General features: G+C 41.9%; 1 long non-coding RNA gene across 1 annotated transcript; it reads left to right on the top strand.

The window, feature by feature from the left end:
• Positions 1-543: 543 nt before the first annotated feature.
• LOC117529235 lies at positions 544-16212 on the top strand. The gene is made up of 3 exons (XR_004565957.1): positions 544-656; positions 2872-2876; positions 16202-16212. It is a non-coding gene; the product is annotated as an uncharacterized LOC117529235 (long non-coding RNA).
• The last annotated feature ends 1736 nt before the right edge of the window (positions 16213-17948 follow it).

Here is a 17948-nt window from a genome sequence, read left to right on the forward strand (position 1 = left end):
TCCACAGAGGCCCCACAGGCAGTTGACAGATGGCACCGCGCTGCCACACACAGATGCCCACCTCTTATCTCTGATGTCGTTGCCAAGACAGAACACATGAAGCAGGCATAGACTCAAGTAGTCTGTAGCACAAAATGTGAGCTGAAAGGTTCGATTATTCGTACGGTACAAACACACAGTGCATGTAATCAGCAACACTGCAAGTATTCAGTGTTGTCACCAGGAGGCCACAGCAACACAACGTAAAGATTTATGATTCTTCTGATGTGTGTTATCCTCTTTAAACAGGAGAAATTACACGTATAAATGCAAGTGCATAACTCTATCTACTGAATGTTCCGTTAATTGGAAAAAACTGGTATTTGAAAATGGCTCAGCATGTGTCTGCAATTATATTTCTTTAAAGCTGCACTGCCTTTGGGTTTTTATAAGTATTAAGTCATAAAAGAATTTTTTTAGCACCACGATAATTTGATTCCTTAGCATTTAAATAGGAGATTCATAATATGATATTTGCCAATATGATCAAAATTTGCACTGTCTGGAAACAATTTAGAATTTTGACCCCTGATGAGTAAAAAGTCAAGCGATCAGATGTCATGACCTACATTTAATAATGATGTCATAGGTCACGTGGAAGTTCCCCCTATCTGTGTGTGGTTGCTGGGGAAGGACACAGCAAGTGCCAGTCAGAGTTAAGAACCAAGATAGTGGAAAACATGAAACAAAACAGCTTATTTATGTGGAAATCTAATATTTTCTCATCGATTTTAGTAAAAAAACACTTCAAAATCTAAAAATACTGTTTTTGTAACCAGATAACTGTTATGTGTCGGACGCGGTCGGAGCACCGACCCAGCGTTTGACAGGACCCAGCATAAAATAAGCAGAGCACGGTTCAAAAGGTAACAGAATTTAATAAACATAATAGTGAGTGGAGTGATAAACAACCCAAAAAGTCCGCGGTCTGGTGAGGTGGAAACACGGCGCGCTCTCAGCAGCGCAAATGGTCCGGAGCCACAGCAGTCGGACCCAGGGACCCTGCCGACACCCCCAGGCGGCCGCGACAAACCGAGTCTGTGAAGGAAGAAATCATGAGGTGAGTCCAACTCCACACAGAGAGACACAACTCAAAGGTGCACACAATCAGCAAACACTTCCTGGCTTTAATATAACTCAGCTTCTCACCCTGCAGGCACGGAACAACTCAGTTCAAATCTCCACTGCAGCAGAAGCTGATTAGGCGATTAGCATAACATGACAGCTCACTAACACAAGGTGTGAGGGACACCAAATCCTCTGTCATTACTTCATAAAAGTCACCAAAACCAAATTACCTCAGGAAGTGTGCTGAAGAGCGTGAGACCTCACCCAATCCTCCTTCACAGACTGTGGCGTCAAACCTGGAGCGGTCTCTGCGTCCGTAATGGTGAGATTGTTCTCCTGACGTCGATCTCACACGTCTGCTCACAAGGTTGAGTCTCTGGCAATCACACACTGTGCATTCAGGTTTAAGTGCAGCAAGCTCTGATCACACAGATACACCACAGCTGTGAGTCCTGATGACCTGCACGTGATAACAAGCCTCAGGTGTTCAGGGTGAGGTCCTAATACTCAGCCACACGTCAGCCACTCAGTCCTGACGCATACCACCTGGAAGGAGAAACAGAAAACAAAAACAAAGCCAGCCAAACACCCCAGCCCACAACAATAACACCTCTGAAGTGATTTACAAGACCATCTTACAAATGTTAGTGTGCACCCCCTGAGAACACACACCACCCAAGTGGGTCAGGTCATAGGTCATCTCAAAACCTCATGCGTACACACGTTTCCTCCTGCACTGCATCTGCACAACGCCAATGAACTAAAACAAAATGTTTGCCATGGGAAATATATTCTCTTCATTAAAATTAACTTGAATTTTGCAACATTTTACAAAAATAAACCAACATTATAATGTTTAGATTTCAGCTAAAACTAAATTTTGTCAGTTTTGTGACATTTGAAAGGCCGTACAGCTTTAAGTGTTTGTTTCTTTCTCTCATGATTCACGTCTCTTGGGATTCTGCTCTTTGAATTCTCCTCTGTGTTGACAATTCCTTCTCTTTCATTGATATGTGCTTCTTGTGTATTTCCGTTGGCTATACATCCTGTTTCATTGCAGTTTTTTTGTCTTATGTACTATATAGCTGTCCACAGCCCTCATGCAAAATTGGCTTGCTCTCATGATACTTGCTTCCTCACATCCTTTCTCCAGTTGCTGACCTCCACTGCCTGACAAATTAAGCCCACCTGCTCAAAGTGATGTTAATCACTTTGCAGAAAAAAGCATTAAATGAATAAAAAAAATACATTTTTGGAAATCAAATATTTCAGCACATCTGCAGACAGGTGAGCAATAAAGAACAGTTATGTTTTTATGTTGCTCTTCTGCACACATAAGTCAAATACCTGTCAATTACTTTTCTGATAAAGTCATGTGTTTGAATAGAAGTCGTGTGTTTTAGAAACTGCCAGAAAAAATACATTTTTTTTGTAGCACCAGCAGAAAATAACACAAAATATCATTATTCTGGAGATCAGTAATTATTTCAGTGCATCGGCAGAAAGCTGCTGTTGCTCTGCTGCACACATCAAACACCTGTTAATTACTTTGCATCCAGAAGTCACTTCATAACTGTCATATATATATATATATATATACGAGGGCTGTCAATAAAGTAACGGTCCTTTTTATTTTTTTCAAAAACTATATGGATTTCATTCATATGTTTTTACGTCAGACATGCTTGAACCCTCGTGCGCAATGCGTGAGTTTTTCCACGCCTGTCGGTGACGTCATTCGCCTGTGAGCACTCCTTGTGGGAGGAGTCGTCCAGCCCTCGTCAGAATTCCTTTGTCTGAGAAGTTGCTGAGAGACTGGGCGTTGTTTGATGAAAATTTTTTCTAAACCTGTGAGACACATCGAAGTGGACACGGTTCGAAAATTAACTGGTTTTCAGTGAAAATTTTAACAGCTGATGAGAGATTTTGAGGTGATTCCTGTCGCTTTAAGGACTTCCCACGGTGCGAGACGTCGCTCAGCGCTCTCAGCCGCCGTCGTCAGCCTGTTCAAGCTGAAAACCTCCACATTTCAGGCTCTATTGATCCAGGACGTCGTGAGAGAACAGAGAAGTTTCAGAGAAGTCGGTTTCAGCATTTTTATCCGGATATTCCACTGTTAAAGGAGATTTTTTTAATGAAAGACGTGCGGACGGGTCCGCGCGTCGGCGCTCCGCCACAGGAAAAACACCTCTGTGAAAGCCTTAAGGACAAGTTGGAACATGTCCTGCTGTTAACAATTTCTCATATACTCACTCCACTGAAAGCCATCAAAAGCCGCCTGGATTTTACAAATGGTTATTCAACACGGAGGTGTTTTTTCCTGTGCCGCCGCACCGCGTCGGCTGCGTCCCGACGCGCGGACCCATCCGCACGCCTTTCATTAAAAAAATCTCCTTTAACAGTGGAATATCCGGATAAAATGCTGAAACCGACTTCTTCTGAAACTTCTCTGTTCTCTCACGACGTCCTGGATCAACAGAGCCTGAAATGTGGAGGTTTTCAGCTTGAACAGGCTGACGACGGCGCCTGAGAGCGCTGCACGACGTCTCGCACCGTGGGAAGTCCTTAAAGCGACAGAATCACCTCAAAATCTCTCATCAGCCGTTTAAAATTTTCACTGAAAACCAGCTTAATTTTTCGAACGGTGTCCACTTCGATGTGTCTCACAGGTTTAGAAAAAATTTTGATCAAACAACGCGCCAGTCTCTCAGCAACTACTCAGACAAAGGAATTCCGATGAGGGGCTGGACGACTCCTCCCACAAGGAGTGCTCACAGGCGAATGACATCACCGACAGGCGTGGAAAAACTCACGCATGCGCACGAGGGTTCAAGCATGTCTGACGTAAAAACATATGAATGAAATCCATATTTTTTTTTCTGTTGCTCTGCTGCACATGTAAGTCAAACACCTGTTAATTACTTTTCATATAGAAGCACTATAGAAACAATCATTAAGTGGCTATGGACCTCTGAAACATGTAATCTGTGTAAAAATGTTTGATGTGTTGATTTTCATCCAGACTTTAAAATTCAAGCAGCAGGTGATGTAATGATGCACTTGACTTTATTCAAATAAAAAATATTAAATTAAAACATGCAAATGGCCACTTAAAAGTCAAATGATGTACATAATTTCAAATGTTTTGTCGATCTAAATTAACACCACTGGGTGACAATAAGACAGGTATGACTGCAGAGTTGTCTTGCATAATGCTGGGTTCAGAACGCACATACATTTGGAAAGATCTGACCAAAAAAAAAAAAACCTTGCTTCTGGTAACATTGTGTTAATGAGATTACCTCAGAGAGCCTTTGCACCCGAGGCCATCAAATATGGCTATCGGGTATTGTGAAGGCTTTGCATCTGTCCGTCCATCTGTCTGTGGTCAGCATAAGTCCAGTCCTATTACACCCAGAGTCTTCAAATTCTCATGGAACCTTCTTGGGACACAGACTTTGGACAAGTTCAAAGATGGGTAACCTTGACCTATTTGAAGAGGTATCTTAAGAGGTTAAAAAGTCACATTCTGTTTCAATCTGTTCGGTTTGTTTTTGAGTGGCGGGGGTGACATCCAATCAGAGTAGAGCTGCACCGTGACATCAGTGGCTGGTCTCTCCGAAACTGCTTTTTGTGTGATTATATACATGTTTCTCATATATTATGTAAAAGCTAGTGAGAAATAAGCACTTCTAAAACTGAAAATGCTGTTGTTGAAATGATCTTCCTGTGTCAATAAAACAGTCAGATTCTGTGGAGATTTTCAAGTCCAGACTTAAGACGCACTTCTTTTCCCTTTCATATGGCTAGCATACTGGTACAGTTTTGTTTTACGCTTTTTACTCTTTTAAATCATTTTATTAGGAAACAGAGCGTGTCGCGGCCTCAACTTTACCTAAATTCTGGGTCTTTCAGTGAAGCTTGGGGCTAGTGGCCGGCAATCACCTTAGTATTTCTTCTGTTTTTCTTGTTGTTTAATGCTGGCAATATATTTGTCTTTCTGATGCCTGATTCTGTTTTTTCTCTGTTTAAGGTGCAGCTCCATCCAGAGATGGGAATTGTATTTGTGTTGGCGATCCTCCTGTCCTGTGCACCAACAGCATTTCTTGTATATTCATCCGTGAATTGTTCTGTAATTTATGTTTGTAGTATGGTCCATGCAGAAGGTCACCCCTTTGAGTCTGGTCTGCTTGAGGTTTCTTCCTCAGAGGGAGGTTTTCCTTACCACTGTTGCTCTGGGGGTTGGTAAGGTTAGACCTTACTTGTGTGAAGCGCCTTGAGGCAACTCTGTTGTGATTTGGCGCTATATAAATGAAAATAAATTGAAATTGAAAATTTGAAACCTAAGAAGACCTCTGAACTTATTATATCACAAACATTAGCATAGTGATGTCACAGGCTGGTAGTTAGCTAAAAAACTGTGTGTAAATATATCCTTCTTTGTCATATATTATGTAAAGGTTAACAAGAAATAAACACTTCTCACACCGAAAATGCTATTTTTGTAACCTGATAATACATCTGGGGTCATTTACAAGACATTTTGTGGAAGTTAGCATGCATACTAACTTCCACTAACTCATGGAGCTAAATTTATATCATCTGCAAATGCACAGAGGGTGATCTCCACATATTCCTTGATTTGCACAACTTCCGCCCTTGTCAAAAGCTCATGTATACACACACACAAGGCCTCCTGCAGATGCTGTTGAAATGTAAATATTGTTTTTATTCATTGAGTGATTGATACAGGGGCTTTATTGGACATGTACAAATTGTATGTAAGACAATAGGATCTTAATAATTAATTCAACAACTGCAAATTGTAAAGAACACATTTCTCATATGGCCAAGGGTATTTTTGCATTGTGTTATAATTTGAGTCATGAACTACTTAGCCTATACCAAAATAGAGCTAGGCTAACGCATTTGTTTGGGCTAAATTAAACTGTCAAAGACATTGTTGCTGATATGTGGTGCTTGTAAGTTAACTAATTGTACATAGAATGAGAATATATTACATATACCAGTAATGTCTTGTTAAAATTTTATTTAAAGATGCATTGTCAAATTTAGTAATATGATGTCTCCCCACTCAAAAAGGAGGACCTTTCTGCATGAAAATTCCAGCTCAAGTAGCGTCCAAGGCATTTTTCTTTGAGCTCTAAGTCGGACTATCCAAATCTCAGAGAGTTCTGAATGCAGCAAAATACAGCAAATCCAGTGTTCAATGGTTCAAGCTCGGAAACAATATGGCAACAAATGGCGAGTACTTACCACTCTCTGTATATAGACACTCTGTTGTCAATTACATCAGTAGTTTAAATTGGCATGAATACAAACACATTTTTGGCATGTATTTTGAGTCTGTCTTTCTGCTCTGTGATGCCCACATTTCCAACTGATGTAGATGAAAATAAACAAATTTGTACCGATGTATTACTCATGCATGTGCGTAAATTTTCACTCTGTGCACCTGTTATTTGCTTGGTCACTTTTGCTTAGGGCCATGCACGTGCACGAACGCTAACAAGCTGCAGAAAGCATTTTGAGCATCTAAAAGGTAATTATTTGACTTGTTTACATTGTCGACGCTTGATAAAACAGTTGCGTGTTTTTTCCTTCTTGTGTGCAGCTGTTAAAGTATTTATTCTTATGTTTAGAACAGATTTAAGTTGTTATAATCCTTGATGCGATCTGCTGACGTCACCACTCGCTTTGTTCACTACTTGTTTACTCCACTTGAGCTGCATGTTGTGTTTGAGTTTAGATCGCGCCACATAGCACGACATTTGTGCGTGAAAGATTTTTTGAACATATCAAAATTCTCTGTGCATAATAGCATGCACCGGCGCCCTCTGGCGTCCTGTGTTCACCTGTTAGATGAGTTTACTCTCCAGCATGACACATCATGACCTGTGTCGTGAGGAAAAGGCAGGCTCATGTCAATGCACTTTAACAATCAACTTGTCCAAGTCCAGCAATTGCTCCAGAGGCTGTATTGTTGGTGTGACTAGTGATGCAGATGGCCCGAGTGTGCTTCTTTTATGACCGGAATGCAGATGCCGTGCACGTGCAACACGTGTGTGATGCATTCATAACACACCCGTAATACTGCCGTGATAATCGCAATGCGTCTGATCCGTTTCCTCACTACATGCGTTATACAACCGTGATTGTTCATCATATATTTGCTATACATTATTAATATATCCGTAATTCATACTGGGACATTTGTCATTTTTGGCCATTTTTGTTGCAGATGACAACGAATGCCCATAATTTGTGTACTCAATTCATGCGCAATTAATCCTCTCCCCAGTGCGACAGGGTCCTTAAATGCTTATTATGCACTGTCATCCACTGTGAAGAACAAATGTCACCTGAGTAGCTGAGTTTCAGTTGTACATTTCATTATGTCATCTACAGTATCAGACTTTTACCCACACAACTTATTCTTTTTTTTTTTTTTTTTTTATTCGGCACACAAAATATTCAAATAGAAAAAAATGAACAATTCCACAAACAAACACAAACAAAACTAGTGAGTCCGAAAGGGTGTGGGCTGAAGCAAAGCTTATTAGCGCCCACCCCTGCTAGTACAAGTCCAACAATTCTAATCAGTCATATTTACATAAATATAAATTCACTACTACATGTCGACACACAGACATACACATCAATATACTATTCACTTATAATTATATTTATATAGTACCAGATCACAAGAAAGTCGAATCAAGGCACTTTACGCCAGTAAGGACTAACCTTACCGACCCCCAGAGCAAGCACTAGGCAACTGTGGTGAGGAAAAACTCCCTATAAGGAAGAAACCTCAAGCAGACCAGGCTCTTGGGGGTGACCCTCTGCTTGGGCTGTGCCATATATACGTATATACATACGTATATACTTTACAAACATAAATATATACATACATATACACAGTCACTTATATACATATACATATACACCTACCCATATCTATATATCTACATACGCATATACATACCCACACATTCAAATATACAATAAGTCCCACTTATAAATTGAACATTCCATATAAATCAAATTATATTTGCTTCTTTATGATACTTAGACATAATGTTCTTTTTGAGTAGTTTCTTAAATCTTACTAAGGTACTACTCATTCTAACCTCTGTTGACATTTGTTCCATTTCCTCACCCCAACCACAGACACACAAAAAACCCTTTACATTTGTTCTTACTGGTGGTTCATAAAAATTGCACAACCTCTTAAACTATATCTGGATTCCCCTCATCGGGAACAGACTCTGGACATGTCTCGGTAAGCTTGGTTTTTTCGCTCGAAATAAAGTTTGAATTGTAAACGTAATCGACCAAATCAATGAATTTTAATAAATTAAAGACACAAATAGAGAATGAGTTGGTTCCCATGACTCAACACAATATGTCATATATGGTACCATCAGAGAATGATATAAAGTAAGTAACCCTTCTTGCGGCAGTAGGTCTTGGCTTTATACAAAATGGCTATAGTTTTTGACAGTTTTGATTTCACATAATTTATATGTGGTTTCCAGCTAAGGTTATTATCAATTATAACACCTAAAAATGTATTCTCTGTTACTAACTCAATTTCCTTATTGTTTATAGTTAAATTTTTACATTTGGGTGCCTGTTTATTTCCAAAAATAATACATTAGTTTTCCCCAAGGTTGAGTGACAACTTATTAGCGTCAAACCAAACCTTAAATTTTTCCACTTCTTTCTCCACTATGTCCAGAAGCTGTTCAAGATTTTCACCGCTACAGAACACAGTTGTATCATCCGCAAAAAGGACACATCTCAGTGAACTCGACACCCAACTTATATCATTATATAGATTATAAACAACAAGGACCCAGCACTGAGCCCTGCGGCACCCCACATGTGACATCCCTGAGTTCAGAATTTGTATTATTGAATTGAACATACTGAAATCTGCCTTGTAAATAACTAGCTATCCATTCATATGCCAGACCTCTGATTCCATATTTCTGCAGTTTACTTAATAGTATTCCATGGTTAATTGTGTCAAACGCTTCTGTAAATCAAATAAACACCTATTGTGTATTGTTTATTGTCAATTGCAGTTGCTATACTTTCCACAAAGTCCATCAAAGCATGTGATGTAGTCGAGACCTTCTCAAACCCACCACACAACTAAAGGAACATTGGTTAAGCCTCTTTGCACATAACACCTTCCAGGTCCAAATACAAATGGAAATACTCTGTGAACATGTTTCAGATGCTTCACATGTGTCTGATATCATGTAGCTTCAACCCAAAACACTTGAGCCATAACCTGCTCTGGAGTATTTGGAACACGGCCTGTTGGAGTTATTCTGTAGATACTGTTTTATTTTATCATGCATGTTTTGTGTTCTCTGCTCTGGTAGAATGTAGTTCTCTCTGCTTTGATAAAGTGTATTGTACTGATGTGATGGGTGAAGGTTACTTAAGATATGTGACATGACGTGTTTCTGCAAGTTGTGGTATCTCTGTGTGCACGCTAAGCTCTTTTTATGACATGTGAAGATGACTCATGCAGGACGCAGCCGAAGCTGAGCAGTAAGATAAAGAATAGAGAATTGAATGTTCCAACCACAGTGTGATTGTGATACATCAGTCCTTTGTCAGAAGAAGGGTGATTAATCGTTGGATGTCTTAAACACATCTTAACCGAGCCCAAGATTAAAAAGGTTCTGAACATCCTGAATGTATTGTGCAATCAGTAGTTCTGCGGCAACAGCTCACACGCTATCACTCTTCCCCTCAGGAGCTGTACCGCCCATGTATGTAGGGAAGTCCTAAATAAAAAGGAGCGGGAGCGCAGGCCAGACTTTAGTGTAGCTTTGGTGTACAGCTGACTGCACTCCTCGCGAGCTTAAATTGAATTCTATCTCTCACTTGTTTATTGCCTGGTTGTCTCTTCCTCTTATCAAAGGTACAGTATTCTAAACCCGACAAAGACTGGGGCTCGTCCGGGATCCCAACAGACCTGACGAATCCAGCGAGCGTGATCGACACCAGAGAAATCCTTGGCCAAGGTAACTCAGACCCTTTGACGGGACTGGCTCAATCCGTTGGCTGGGATCTGAAAGGTTGACGGGATCACCGAGAGGGAAAGAGACCGACAGAGTGTGAGTATAGAATTTGATTCTGATAAAATTGTTGTTGTGAATGGTGGCAGTAGGCTGCGTAAAATAGAAATGTTGAAATAGTGAAATAGTGACAGAAAGTCACGGTTAAACAGGGAAATAAGTGCACAGTGAAAAGGCAGTTAAACCTCGCAGGGATGGTGGAGTCCCCTAATGCAGGACATTAGTTAAATTCCACGGGAGGGCGAGCTCCCCTGACCTAAGAATACGCGTACGGTTATTAAAAGTGTTTCTATGTATTTGTGTAAATAAAATAACTGTGTGTGAGTGTAATAAAAGTGACTGAGTGAGAGTGTGAGTCACTTCGACTCCCCTCTATGAAAATCTCACAGGAAAGTAAGTAGTAAGTTTGAGAAGAAGCAAAGGCAAGGCTCTCCCGTGCCCTCCGGGGTGGCGAAAGGGAACGCACTTCTCAGAATAGTTGATACTACCCTGTGATTGTAAACAACACCAGTGGATTAGGACCCTGTAGGGGCAAAACCATCACTGGTCTAAAACGTTCTGAAAACACAAAATGGGAAAATCTAACAGTAAAAATGAGAGACCTAAGTACCGGGATGATCTAAAAACAAAAGATTGGATATACATGAATAAAATTGATCCAAATTCAACAAAACACTTAGATAAGTGGATAAAAGATCATGGATTTGATGGACGCCTGCAGAAAGAGTCATTAACTAAACTAAAGAACAGTATTGAGAAAAAGTGTGGAACAAGTGAGAAAAAGAAAGAAAAAGAAGGTCAAGGTGAAATTGTAGCATGGGAAAGAGAAGTTGAGAAACAAAAGAAGGGCCTTAGAGAAGCAAAGGAAAGACAGAAAGAAACAGTAAATGATAAGAAGGAGCAGGGGAACGTGATGTTTCACAGACAAGAAGATAATGAGACAGGGCCTGCGGCTCCAAAAGTAGAAATGGTAGTAAAATTGGATACTACAAAACACAGTCAGCCAGAAGCTGAAATAAAGGAGAATAAACTCTATCCAGATTTACCGCAGGGACAACCCCCATCATATGTAGACCCTACACAACACGTCATGAGAACACGATCCAAAACACTAAAAGATGAAGAAAATCAACCTGGACCATCAGCCCCACCGGCTGATCAGGAACCAGGTGGATCAGGAGTCTATCCAATGATTCATGTGGCAAATCCACATACGTCAGGACCAAGAACTATTCTTGTGTACCGAACTTGGACACAAGCAGACGTTAAGGCAGCTGTGGAAGGTGTAACTCCCCCACGAGAAGATGTAGCCCAGTACATTATTGACATAACCGCTTTGGTTAAATCCTACAATCTTAGAGGGGATGAAGTTCAACAAGTCATAATGGCAACTGTGACAAAGGATTGGGCTGATGTAAAAGGAGATTGGGATCCTGCAGAGGCAGACCACACTCCATTAGCCCATGATAGTCAGGAATTGGAAGATCGATTGGCCGCACTACTGCTGAGAATTAAGCAGAAATACCAGCAGAAGTCAAATTACACAGAAATAAATCGCACAAAACAGAAAGATGATGAACCATTCGAAGACTATCGACATCAAATGGAAAAAGTTTTTAAAGTGCACAGTGGTCTTCTACCACTGAAAAATGATAGCGTGTATGAACAACAATTGAAAAATGCACTCCATGCCAACTCCAGATCAGATATCCGAGCATGGGTAGACAAACACATGATAACGCTCCCAACAGCTGGGTTACAAGAGTATGTAGACCACGCCATACACGCAGAAAGAAATCTGAAAACAAAAAAGGCAGCCCCAAAAAGGAAACAGGTGACTACCTTCTATTCTGATGAGTCTGAATGGCAGGAAGGCCAAGTCTTTTTTCAAGGCAGAAAATTCGGACCACCTCGTGGGCGGGGCTGTTTTAGAGGCCCACCCCGAGGACGTTTTCAATCAAACCCACAGAGGCAATGGAAGCAGGACAGGCAAGGAAATTGGCAGGGCCAAGGCCAGTCAGCTCCCCCAAAGCCCTGGGCTGGAAGGTCAAATGAGTGTTGGGTTTGCGGCAAATTAGGACATTTCGCCAAGGACTGCCCACAAAGAACACAGAATCCGCAATGACTAACCTCCCGACAAGGAACATCAACGGGACCTTTAGTCCCTGAGGCAGATCTAAACCTTCAAGATCTGCTGATGAGTGATGTACCTAAACCGGAAGTGACTTTAATGATGAATGGGAAGCATGTTGTTTCCTATGCGATTCGGGCGCATGTAAAACAACATGTTGCTCATGGCCGGTAGGGTTACAGCCCAGTGATGAAACATTTTGGGTAAGAGCAGCCAATGGGAAGACATGTGCTGTCCCTGTGTCCCAACCCGTGTGGATTCGGGACCCAGAAGGGAAGTCATGTTGCATCTCTGTATTGATGATGCCTCAATGTCTGGTTAATCTTCTCGGACGAGATGGTCTAACTGCATTGGGACTGTCTCTAGTGTCGGACAATGGACTGTTGCGAGTAAAACGACAACATCAGCTGCAGGTCTTTACTTTAGGCTCAAATTACGCCCTAAACTGCTACTATTATTATTTTCTGAAACTACGAGATGCTATCCCCACCTCTTTTGGTGCATCTGTTCTGTCGTTTGCTAAAACATTGTTGTCTCGTCCTGAACAAACACATGAACCGGAAGATCTCCATGTCACATTGTGGTTCAAGGGTACTCCAGGACCGGACGGTAACTATGAGAGCCTCTTGGAGGAAGTAACCCCAACATCTGCAGTAGCAGACTGTATTTACCATGATGGGAAAAATAGAGCTGCAATTGCGGTCTCTCATGTTCCTCCAGAAATTCAGAGATTACATAGGACTGGGACTCCCTTCCATGTGTCCCTCTTCAAACCATATCTCATGACTTGGCAAAGCCTAGGGTTTATGGTCAAAGAGGGCATAAATGCAACTGACTGGGTTGAATCCCATCCAGGGAGTGGAGAATTTTTCAGTCCTTCCACCAGTCTATTCCGTGTACTCCTTCTCCATAGAACGGATTTGGAAGCAGGGAGTAGTGTTGACCATTGCGATAATCCTCAACAGACAGCATGATCATATTTATTGAATCCAGAGGATGAGCAGAGGTTGGTGGAAGTTCCACCTACCCTCTGGTCCCAAGGACCCTCTGATGTAGGGCTAGTAAAAGGAGCCCTACCAGTGCAAATTAGACCAAAAACGGAATATCGCCCATGTGTCCGGCAGTACCCTTTGAGACCCGATGTGACGGAAGGGATCCGACCGGTAATACAAGATCTATTGAAGGCAGGAGTCTTGATCCCCTGCCCCGATTCACCATGTAACACACCTATCTTTCCGGTAAAAAAGGCTCCTCCCTCCGTAGGTTGGAGAATGGTGCAAGACCTACAAGCTGTCAACAAAGCTGTTGTTCAAAGAGCTCCTTGTGTCCCGGATCCGTACACGTTGTTAAATTCGTTGCGACCAGATGCTAAAGTATTTACTGTCGTTGATATTAGTAATGCTTTCTTTTCTGTCCCGGTTGATCCGGACAGCCAGTTCTGGTTCGCTTTCACATACGCAGGACAAAGGTATACATACACACGATTGCCACAAGGATATGCTGAAAGCCCAACCATTTATTCGCAAGTAATGTCAGCTAGTATGGCCAAATTTGTACCACCAGGTGGTAGCCAGATTTTCTTGTACGTAGACGACATTCTGATAGCCTCTCATGACAAAGATACCTGCATCACAGACACTTTGGCCACCTTACATCACCTAGCCAGGGAAGGACATAAGGTCAGCAAGAACAAATTACAGTTGTGGTCCCCGACAGTAAAGTATTTGGGACATGAATTGAGTGCACAAGGACGCACTATTGTTCAAGACAGGAAGACGGCTATTCTCCAGGCACCCAAGCCATTGACAAAAAAGCAGATGATGTCCTTTTTAGGCATCACTGGCTACTGCCGTAGCTGGATTCCAGATTATGCGCAAATTACGTCTCCTCTCTTGAAATTAATGTATGACGAAAGTATATCCATGTCAACAGCATTGAAGTGGACCCCAGAGGCGGAAGCGGCATTTGTGCAAATCAAACAAAGTCTGGTGTCTAGCTTGGCTCTAGCCCTACCAAATTATGACAAACCATTTGTTCAAACTGTCGATTGCAAAGGTCATTTTATGACTTCTGTATTGACGCAGCAATATGGAGAAAGGCTTCGCCCGGTTGCCTACTATTCTTCCAAATTAGACAGTGTTGCTTGTGCACTTCCTCCATGCGTACGTGCAGTAATAGCAGCCTCTATGGCTATAGAGAGTTCTGCCGGAGTTGTGCTTTTCCATTCATTAATACTAAAAGTACCCCATGCAGTGTCAGCATTGCTGCTACAAACAAATATGACATTTCTGTCTCCAGCACGTCATCTTTCTTGTATGGCTACGCTCCTATCTCAACCCCATTTGACTATTGAACGCTGCACAACATTAAATCCTGCCACACTCTTGCCCATCCCAGTGGATGGAGAACCACATGACTGTGTGGAGGAAGCCCAACGAGTATCTAAATGTAGACGCGATTTAAAAGATACATCTCTTTCAGAGGGCACAGTGGCATTTGTGGACGGCTCCTCAAAGAAAAATCATCTAGGATAAACGATGACTGGGTACGCAGTAGTGACACATGATAGTGTCCTACAAGCTGTCAAGCTACCTGCTAACATGTTGGCACAAGCGGCCGAACTGGTAGCTCTCACCGTAGCCTGCCAAATTTTCAGAGATCAATCTGTCACAATCTATACTGATAGCCAATACGCATTTTCCACGGTGCATGTGTTCGCTCAACAGTGGAAAAATCGTGGAATGGTCACTTCAACAGGGAAGCCTGTCACACATGCCACTCTGCTCACCAATCTTAGAAGCAGTCCAGCTACCCAGTCAATTGGCTATTTGTAAATGTGCAGCGCATACAAAGGATTGATCTTATTCCCAAGGTAATGCGTTCGCTGATGAATCTGCAAAAGCTGCTGCTGAAGGCCATCTTCATGTGGTTGCTGATCCTAACACACTTACAATTGATAAAGCAACTGAAGTAACACTAGTTCTTGGTAGAAATGCAAAATCAAAGCCCGGACAGTGAGAGGAAATTATGGGAAAAACATGGAGCCGTCAAAAACAAGGACGGTCTCTACATGTGACCCCTTAACAAACCTGTGTTGCCCAAAAATTTGTATAAATGGGCAGCTATTTCAAGCCATGGTGTTTCCCATATCTCGACAGGGGGGATGATTAAACAAATCGAAACAGTGTATATAACATTTGGATTTAAGAATTTTTCAAAACAATTTTGTAAAGCATGCATGATATGTGCAAAACACAACGTGCAAGGGAATTTGAGACCTCTACGAGGAAAGTTCCCTGAACCACAATATCCATTTCAGACCATACACATGGATTATATTCAATTGAACAAAAGTGAAGGGAAAGAATTTTGTTTGGTCATTATTGATGCATTTTCAAAATGGGTTGAGATCTTCCCCACAAAACATGCAGATGCATTAACAGTGGCAAAAGCACTGTGCAAAGACATAGTACCTAGGTATGGTATACCAGAAAAAATATATAGTGACAATGGACCGCATTTTGTAAACCAAGTTGTGAGAAACATTGGACAACTGTTTTGCATAAACCTAAAAAACCACTGTGCATATCACCCGCAAAGCGCAGGACTAGTGGAAAGAATGAATGGGACAATTAAAAATAGGCTAAAGAAGGCGATGGAAGAAACAAACAGACCATGGACACAGTGCGTGGACTTAGTAAAAATGTATATAAACATCACAAGTACAGCAGGATTAACACCATATGAGACCCTTTTTGGCCGACCGTACAGATTACCTCAGTTCAGAAATCCATGGGAAATACCAAAAGAAGCAAACCTAGCTGATTATATGAGAAAGATGCTGGAAAAGCAAAAGGACAGGACCTCAAACATTGATGATCCCATCTCTCCACAGGACGACCCTAAAGTGGTACCTGGAGACTGGGTACTGATAAGAAGCATCAAGAGGAAACACTGGCACTCACCTAAGTGGGAAGGTCCATTCCAAGTACTGCTCACTACACCCACAGCCTTAAAAATAGGAGAAAGACAAACGTGGATACATTTAACACATTGTAAGAAAGTGATCTCTGTAAACCCAGTGTAAGTACGGAAAGTGAGCAAGTCTGATAATAGTGTGTGGCTCTGGTGTTAAGATCCAGGGCAGACACGAAAATCAGCAGAAGAAATTACAAGCCACTGACCAGAAACTTAGGACACTGACTTTAGGGAGATCCTGACTATGTCGCGCCATACACCATTATGGATGAAAACAGCATTGTGCTGCTGGGCATTAGTGTTAGGAGCCATAACAGTCACTATATGGGGAATGCACGTGTGGACACCATTAATGAAAAAGGGAATTGACTTTGGGGAAGTAGAGAACATCACAACCAGAACAGACGAAACTACAAGTGGAAATTCAGTCCGCCGCGTTAAACGATATGTGGTTACCTCAAAGGGAGTAACCTGCTACAATCATGGGAGGCAGATACTATGCGGACTAAATCCTTGTGAAGACCAGGAAACATCCTACCAATGGTTTTATGCCTGTTACACCACGCCCAGGATCTATTATGTTGTACAGATACCCTTTTTGACCCTCAGACAAGATAGCTGGATTGGTGATCCTGGACAATGGCTGGCTTATGATTTCTACATGACTACGGGTTTTCCCTGTGCCAGTCATTGGTGGGGAAATACCTTTCTGATGAATGGCTACCCGTCCGCCTGGCCACAAAATTCCTATGGGTGGACAGACGAAGCATATAGTTGGAAAAATATCATATCAAACCTAACAGTCAGTGGCCGAACCAAAACAGTGACATTCACAATAAACTCGTTAAAATTCCCGATAAGCAGACCAATCGAACGGATATGTCACACGTTTGCACTGTGTGCATACAAAGCGGGGTATGATCCTTGCTGGAAGATTGTGCTAAGCCCAAAGACACCAAATACAAATGCCTCAAGAGACACCACGAATCAAACAATACTGGGTGACCTTCTCCCCGGACCGGGGTCTGTAAGAGCCAAGCAGGCCCGCTTGCATAAAGGGCCTCTGTCAGCAGATGATTGGTTTTTGGTAACTACGGGAATTAGCAGACAAAATAACAATTGGCTCCTGATGGCGGAGCAAGCAGTAAAATCCACAAAACAGGATTGCGTAGTATGTATGGGGCCCCGACCAATTTTACAGGTGATTCCAGCAGCGATATCGGACGACTGCCTATTGGTGGTAATGAAAAATACAACAATACACCGAAACCACAATTGTTCAGTATGGGACCATATTTACCCCATTGCGGCTGCGGTAAAAAACAAACCAATATTCTCAGAAAAGGTAGCTTTGGGAAATTTCTCCTGTATCAAACTGCCCGGAACAGGGAAACCACTGGGAAATCTGAACGAGACTAAGTGGTGTAGTCGAATAATACAGATAAACGGTTCATTTGTACCAGTCAGCCGAAGTGACGTGTGGTGGTGGTGTGGAGATAATAGAATTTTTGACAGATTGCCTAGGAATGTGTCAGGCTACTGTGCTTTAGTGTCCCTACTCCTCCCAGTAAAAGCCATTCCCATTTTAGCCAATTACTTGCTGACGC

The sequence above is a fragment of the Thalassophryne amazonica genome, chromosome 17 (genome assembly GCF_902500255.1).
Source record: "Thalassophryne amazonica chromosome 17, fThaAma1.1, whole genome shotgun sequence".
Classification (NCBI taxonomy): domain Eukaryota; kingdom Metazoa; phylum Chordata; class Actinopteri; order Batrachoidiformes; family Batrachoididae; genus Thalassophryne; species Thalassophryne amazonica.